The sequence below is a fragment of the Mirounga leonina genome, unplaced genomic scaffold (genome assembly GCF_011800145.1).
Source record: "Mirounga leonina isolate KUSES-001 unplaced genomic scaffold, KU_Mleo_1.0 Mir_92, whole genome shotgun sequence".
Classification (NCBI taxonomy): domain Eukaryota; kingdom Metazoa; phylum Chordata; class Mammalia; order Carnivora; family Phocidae; genus Mirounga; species Mirounga leonina.
The window spans coordinates 8,939,122-8,947,331 of NW_023270852.1; the positions used below are offsets into that span (position 1 = coordinate 8,939,122).

General features: G+C 55.2%; 1 long non-coding RNA gene across 1 annotated transcript; it reads right to left on the reverse strand.

Annotated features, from left to right (window-relative positions):
* Nucleotides 1-597: 597 nt before the first annotated feature.
* Nucleotides 598-7,029, reverse strand: LOC118004011. The gene is made up of 3 exons (XR_004677469.1): nt 6,927-7,029; nt 5,527-5,614; nt 598-608 (listed from the first exon to the last, which is right to left on the reverse strand). It is a non-coding gene; the product is annotated as an uncharacterized LOC118004011 (long non-coding RNA).
* Nucleotides 7,030-8,210: the final 1,181 nt, after the last annotated feature.

Here is an 8,210-nt window from a genome sequence, read left to right on the forward strand (position 1 = left end):
CTCGGGCCCGAAGGGGAGGGCAGAGGAGTCCAGGGGCAAGAGGGCCCCTGCTGCAGGTGAAAATACATCATATGACAGGAGCCAGGAGACATGCCTTCTGCAAACTGCAGGGATTCCTCTCAGTTCTGACAGAATCGGATTCAGACTTCCCGAGACTCTGCAACATGAAGATTGCCGATGAAGAGCCCAGGTGCCCAGCGTGCACGCGGGCCCCCACATGTGGGGGTGACAGTGACTCAGAAGGGGGCTCCCATCTCCTGCCCTCCCTCAGGCTGGCTGCCTAGGGGAGGGGAGGGGAGGGGAGGGAGGAGCAGGGAACGGAGGGGCGAGGGGGCGGGCAGGGAAGGGGCAGGCAGTTCCACGAGACAGGGAGCAGGAACTGCAGATTAGCTGTAATTGCCTGAAGCTGAGAGAGGCTGTTGATAAATGTTACTAATAATCAGCCTTCAGATCTGACACCCAGCTCAGGCTGGGATTACTGTTTTGAATGGAAATCGAACCCAAACCAGTAATTACCCCAGTGAACAACGCCAGTCTTAACGGTGGAGCCTGTTCCAGGCAGAGAAATGGCACCTGCATGTCAGTGTCAGTCCATCAGGGAGAAGAGTCTGCAAGGGGTCACACCCAAGGGCACAAGTTGGCCTGGCCTCCGCTGACTCAACGGGACACGGTTTCCACCCTTCTTCCTAGGAACTACAGTGGGTGCGGGACGCTCAACGATCATCCTTAGTCTCTAGGCACGGTCCAGACCTCACACCTCACCCACACCGACCGTCCGCCCTGGCGCTGGGCGGAGGTCCCTTGCTGACATCATCCCTAGCTATCAGAAGGAGTTGCTTGGGGAGGGGGTGGCTGTCCTCCCCAACACAGATGCAGCCCTCCAAACCTCCATCTGGGACACTAGGACAGCCACACAGTTGGGCCCTGTTAGACTGGGAGGCTCCTGGAATGTCCCGAGTTGGGGCCAGGTGGGAGGGGCAAGGCCACCACAGATGCTAAAGTGGGTCCCAGCCCCCACCTCTGCTCCTGATGAGCATGTGCTTGCTCCCAGTGCCAGACGACCCCAGGTATGCCTGGAAACGGAACCCAGAAACAAGCAGCCTGCTATGGCCCTAGCCTAGGATGCTGGCACCAACAGAACCAGGCCAGAGCAGGAAAAGGCTACTCCTATCTCCGAACCAGCTCCCCTCCCAGGGTACAGGGGCCTGGACCCCCCAGCCCCCACCCGGCTTCCCAGCAGGATAGCCAGGACACCCAGATAGGAAAAAAGCATTCACTAGCTCCGCTCCGGTTGAAACCGTCCAGGCAGGCAGAGCAGGCTCATGAGCCCACCGCACCTAGTCCTGCACCAGCAAAAGGGGTGGTGTACCGTCGTCCCCCACTTCCCAAGGCTCAGGGGAAGAAGAGGGAGGGAGAGAGCAAGCCAGTCTCTCCCCCACCCCTACCCAGCCCCGCAGAGTCAATTCTCGCCAGCACACCGGCTCCGGTGGCGGGCAGAGACAGTAGCACTCTGCCCTAGTGAACCTCACTCACCACCACACACCCTCCCTGCCGAGCCGGACCCTGGGCTCCGAAGAGGAAGACAGTCCCTGTCTCCAGGGAGCCCTGGGGAGGAGGAGGAGAAGCAGGTAATAATGACTAGGACTGCAGGTCAGGCTGATGAGCCCTTTGGACTCGCAGGTAAAAATGCCCTGAAGTACAGAGTCTGGAGGTATCGGTGAGCTGCCTCAGTGGGCAGACAGAGCTGGTCAGGCCTGGCGGGATTCAGAATGTGGGGGACCGCAGCCTCGCAGGCCGTGAGTAGACCAAGGGTACGTGTCCGGACAGGCGGAGCCCTCCCCGCAGGAGCCGGCGCCTCGAGGGTGCCACCTAGTGATGGCGCGGTGGGAGTGCAGCTCTGTCTTCAGGCCCTGGGCTTTCCCTCCGCTTTGCTCTTCCCCTGAACTCAGCTGTGTGAACAGGAACTGAAGAAAAGGGTTTAGTCTCGCTCACAAAGGCTTGAGGCTTGGAGTAGAGAAGGCACAATGGGCCCCAGGGTCTGGAAGCTCTAAGGCAGCAGGCGGGGGAAGGCTCCTGCCTCTGGAGCGCCCCGGCTGCGTCCAGAGCATTCTGGTGTCTCTGTTTATTATCTGTTCACACAGCACTGTCTCCCCACCATTCCACTGGGACCTCAGCTGTCACCTGCTCCTGGCATGGCCCACAGGGAGAGGTGACAGGAAGCCCACACCGAGAACTGGCCTGCCCAGCCTCTCAGGTGCCAGACCTGGGTGCTCACCATCAGCTAACCCACCTTGCTCCTACGGCCTAGGAAGGGGCTCGCTTTCAGCTTGGGGTCAAGCAAGGGGGCTGTAGCGGCTCAACCCTCAGCTCTCAGACAACCTACTGAATGCCTGGGAATACTTGTGGCCCTCAGTTATTCTCCTTTCTTGCCAGAGAAAGCAGTAGTGATAAGATGTGAAGTGGTGGTCCCCAAAGTCTGCGTTCCCAGGTGTGGCCAGCACTCAGCCTGGCTGAGCCAGTGGTGTGGGGCCTGCGGAGGAGGGCAGGAGGGAACCAGCCCAGGTGTAGGGTAAAAAGGAGCAGGGACTGCAGAACAGGTGAGCGGGGTGGGCAAGCATTTTCTTGGAGGGCCAGATGGTACATATTCTAGGCTTGCAGGCTGAGCTGTACTCAGCTCTGTGGCTGAGTGGGAAAACAGCCAAAGACAGTATGTAAACAAGTAGGCATGCCTGTGTCCCCTTAAACTATTTACAAAAACAGGCTGCTGATCCAATCCAACCTCACTGCCCACCACGGTGGTTGTCCATGTTGGACCACCCGAGGCCACAGCCCAACACGCCAACTTGTACCAGATGCTCGATGGAGCACCAGCCCGCGTCACCAGCGCTCTCTCTTAGGGCAAGGCTGGGTGTGGTGTCACAAGGCGTAAGGCGCGGGGGCTGGAGTAGAAAAGGTCGGGGTGGTGAGGAGCATGGCCAGTCGGGACCCCCAGACCTCAGTCCTGCCCCCCCCTTTCCCAGCACGCACTCAGGGCTCCGGACACTTACCTGCAGTGGGAGGCTCTGCGCAGTCACCACTACTCCCCTTCCTTCCCCTAAGGGATCTCTGTTCGTCTAGCCGATGCCCCTCCAGCCCCTTCCCGAGCAGGAAACTCCCAAAGCCAGGCGGGGGATGGGACAGAACTGCCCCAAGGACAGGTCGCTGGACAGATGACACCCCGGGGAGCACGAGGTGGCCTGAGGCGAGAGGAGGTGTAACCCAGCACCAGGACTCAGGGGCCCTAGGAGAGGCCAGGCTGGAACCGACCCCCCTGCCCGAAAAGGCCTGGCGGGCCGGCCCCCACCCGGTCCCGGGACAGTCCACCAGAGCCGGCCCGGCCTGCCCACCCCAGCTGCCGTCCCCCGGTGGGTGGCGCCGTGGTGAGGAGATCGCCAGGGGCAGGCTCAGGGCTGAGCCCCGGGCTCTCCAGTTACACTAAAAGTGAGACCATGGAAGATGGTATCGAGGCGCGCGAAGGCAGCGTGGGCTCATCCAACATTGATGCAGCCCCGGACTGCCCCAGAGCTCCTCGTAGCAGAGGCAGGGTTCCCGCTCCCAGCTCCTCTGGGATGGGCCGGGTCCTCCGCCGCCCTCCCCTGCAGCTCATCACCCGAGGTCACACAGACATCTATCAGCTCCCACATGGAAGCGGCCTCTCCTGCGCCTTGCTTAGTCCGCTGGTTCTGCAGTCCCCCTGCTGTGCAGAAGCCGCCCAGGCGGAGGCGGAGCAGGCTCATGACCCTCATGCACCTGGTCCTGCCCCGGGGAAGGGGTGGTGTACCATCCTCCCCCACTTCCCAAGGCTCAGGGGAAGAAGAGGGAGGGAGAGAGCAAGCCAGTCTCCCCTCGCCCTGCCCCCCAGAGTCAATTCTCTCCAGCACACCTGTTTCCATTCAAATACATCTCACACACACACACACACACACACACACACACGTCCACATCGCTACTCCTGATGGCACACAGGCAGCTGCCTGCAAAGGTGCACAAACTCATCCATATACACTCAGTGGTGCACACACACCCTGGCACAATGTGCCCACAGCCCAGATACACAATTACTGGTGCACACACTCAGTTCCATGAAAAACACGCTCTCAGAAGCCTTCTCCCAGAGGAGCCCAGACCATCACCGCCTCGGCTCTCTGACACTTACTTGGTGGTGGAGAGAAGGCAATGCCACCCAGACTGTCCCACCCAGGGCAAACCAGCTTGGGGGGGGGAGGGGCCGGCGCCAGGACAGTGCCCTCTTGGTGCACTGGGGCGTTCCTGGCCTGGTGATTAGTGGGTCTGCAGTGCTGGAGAGGGCCCAGGAGCAAAGCCGGGGTGGGATTAAATCTTGGCTGAGGAATGTGACCTTGTAAGAAGGTAATTCTGGGTCCCTGTTACCCTGATGCAGGCTCAGCCTGATTCCAAAGGTTCTTGGGTGCCGGGCCCTCATTCGGACACTAGGTTCCAGTCGGATGGCACAGTTCTCTAGCACCATTAGATGTGCAGAAATCTGCCTCCTCTGGTGACAGCATGGGCAAGCTGTTCCCTAATGCCCACCGACTCCCCGACAGCTTGGCCTGGCACTCATCAGTACACCCACCAAGCGCGCGCACACACAGACACACATACACCTGTCTAGGGTTTTCTTTGTTACTCTTCAGATTAGGGGAGACCAAAACGTTTGCCCGGAGTTTCAGAGGGGGACACTGATTTGGAACACACAGCTGAGCCAGGAGCTCTAACTGCTCGATGTCAGGACAGCCCACACTGCTCAGGATGGAGAAAAAAGGTGCGCCGCTCTCCCAAGTACATGCTGGGTCAGAATGCCCCAGGTGAGACCCAGGCTTGACATTTATCTGTCATCAGGGCACAGGATTTTTCAGAATGAAGGGGTCAGATATCAACGGGTTCCTGAGAGTCCCCACTTAGAAAAAAACTGTCCTCCGGACTGTGCCTTTCTTTCTACCTTTGGCCACAGAAATGATGTTCCTGCCCCCAGGGTCTGCTTTTGTTTAAAAGCATCCTGTCACTCTACCTGAGAAACCATACTGCCTGATGACTTCAAACATCAGTGTGGGCAAGAAATCCTTGCCTCACCTCCATGACGTGCTCCTGTCTCTACTCCCTTATCACCCTGAGCCCCAATCACACCAGCTGCATGGGACACAGATCAGCCCCCGTCACGTCCCTCCTCCACAGCTATTCCTCCCCTGACCCTGCACCACCACTGCCATTTGCCCCAGCCGGTACAGTCATTTTAGTTCCATACAGCTATAAATCCATCAGAAGAAAAGTAGCTATGTTCCAAAGCTCTGGAACAAAGCAGGACCTCCAATCACCTGTCTCGGGTGTCCACCCCAGCCTCCCCTGCCAGCAATCCAGAAGCTGGCACTGCCATGGCCAGGACCTCCAAACCCCAGCCTGCCCTGTTCTCATCCCCCACCCTGGCCTTGCCAACCACAGAACACACAGCAAGGCCACGGGTCATGTACTCACAGAACACCAGAACTCCAAGAGAGCTCAGTCAAGCAGTCCAGCCTCTTCAACTTCAGGAGAAACAGGCGCAGAGAGCCAAGTGACTTGCCTAGAGCCAGAATGGGAATTAATGGAGTAGCCAGAATGAAGTCCTGGATTCCGAGCTCCCTTCGCAGTGCTCTTTCCAACATCCTTCCCTGCTTCATAAAGCCCAGGAAAAGCATCACCTCCATCTCAGAATAAGCTGCTTGTGAACTTACCTGCCACAGGGGTCAGACTGCTGCCCCCAGGCCTGGTCTGCCCCCCTCTACTGCCCAGTGCCTCCCAGCTTCTCTGCTGGTTCTGACTCACCAGCAGTAGGGACTAGAGTTAGCTGGCTCATCCCTATGGCTCCCTCTGTGAGATCTCTCAACAGCTGTGGCCTGAGTCCAAGTCCTAAGGGAAGGGTTTGTTTCAGTGTCCTGAGGTGCTTGCGAATTCTTCACTGGGGCTAAATGCCTGGCCCTCCGGAGGAAGCTGAACCTTGTCACCCAGGCCTCAGGTACTGGCTAAGGTCCCCAGCTCCCGAATTCCCATCTGACCCTGCTTTCCATCCCTAGCCTGGAGGTCCTGCCACTGTGCCCCTCTCACCCAATTGGTCCCAACTGGTACCCACCAGGTCCTCATCAGCCATGTCTCTTCAGTCCCTGGACTACCTCCCTAGGCGCCTCAGCCGCCTCCCCTTACCTACCCACTCTCCTCACACAGCTCCACCTTGGGGCAGGGCCTGCCTCGGCCACCACACCTATCCCTGTTCTAGGAATGACCTAATTTTCAGGTTCAACTGGACAGAAAAGTCCTGATATTTGTAGAGGAGACTTGCTACGTGCCCGCTCATAATGACCACAGCCAGCACATAATAGCACTCGCCATGCGCCAGGCACTGCCCCAAGCACTCTATATTTATTAAGCTTTGCAAATATTAAGTCACTGAGTCCTCCCAACGATAGGTACCATTTCCTGTAGGTACTATTACGTCCATTTTAGTGATGAGGCCACGGAGGCTCACGGCAGTTAAATAGCTTTCCCAAGGTCACACATGCACTGTGCAAGTGCTTTGAATACTGTGAAGGAACAACTTTCTGGAACGTTAGGAAGCTGAAGCTGCAGCCATTGTTCGGGAACATGCAGACACTGAGCAGCTTCCCCTCCCACTCTAGCCCTACCCTCACCAAAAGTATGTGGCTTTGGGGACATCAAGTTGGTTTAAGAAGAGGAGAGCCTAACATTTTTTCTTGTGACAAGACAGCCTACATCTTGAAAAGAGAAGCACACATTGTTTTAATGTCAAGTACTCTCAAAATGGTGAAGTGAGCGCTAAGTACAAAGGGCTACTTTTACAATAAGAATTTGGCTACTTCCTCAACTTGGCAGAAACCTACCTTTGCCAAGAGTATCGCCAGCACTGCGTGTCCTGTGTGGGAACCAAGGAGCCAGAAGAAACCTGCACCAAGATGTGTTGTAGAGACTCCTGGCCAGTGTGGTCCCCTTGTCACCAATAAGCTCCAGGCCAATTAAATTAGGAGTTTCACTCTGCCTAGAGTAGATATGCATGTGGTCTGTTTCTAATTCACAGCCTACCTAAGAGTGTACACAATTCAATTCCCACTGTGACCCTTCACTATAAGAAAATCATCACCCCGATTTTATAGATGGGGACACTGAGACTAAAGGGTATTAAGTAACTATCTACTTGACACACTTCTAAACTGTTTCAACTTTGCTTCTTCTATTTCTACAAGTGGCACACATGATTTTTATAATCAAATTATAAAATTTGATTATAAAATTATAAAGATGTTCCCACCTGGGCTACATTTACACAGCTAGTAAGAAGTGGAGCTGGGATTTGAACCAGGTCTGTCTAATAACAAAGCTCAAGCTCTTTCTAATGCCCCCTCTATGCCATCTCAGTGACCCACTCTTTTGGGAGTCCCAGCCCTCCCTAGACATGTTTAGTACAGGTCACGTCTTGCTTCCTTGCCCTTTTCTCCTATCCAAAACTTACTATAGGGGCGCCTAGGTGGCGCAGTTGGTTAAGCATCCAACTCTTGGTTTCAGTTCAGGTCATGAGCTCAGGGTCATGATCTCAGGTTGTGAGATCGAGCCCCACGTCGAGCCCTGTATCAGGCTCCCCACTGAGCATGGAGCCTGCTTGGGATTTTCTCTCTCCCTCTCCCACTCTCAAAATGAAACAAAACCTCTCCCCACCATGCTCTCTTTCTCTCTCTCAAAACAAAACAAAACAACATTACAAAGCTGCAGTAATCAAAACAGTGAGATATTGGTATCTCCAAGAATAAATTCATACATCTATGGCCAATAGATTTTTGACAAGAGTGCTACGTCCATTCTATAGTGTCTTCAACAAATGGTGCTGAGACAACTGGATACTGGATTTCCACACGCCAAGGAATGGAGCTGGACCCACATCTCACCAAAATAAACTCAAAATGGATCAATGACCTAAATATATGCTCTAAAACCACTTAGAAGAAAACGGTCAATTTTCATGACTGTGGATTTGGCAATGAATTTGTAAATATGACACCAAAAGCATAAACAAAAGAAAAAAATAGATAAATTGGACTTCCTCCAAATTAGAAACTTGTGCTTCAAAGGGCATTATCAAGAAAGTGAACCTCTGTTCACTGTTGGTAGGACTG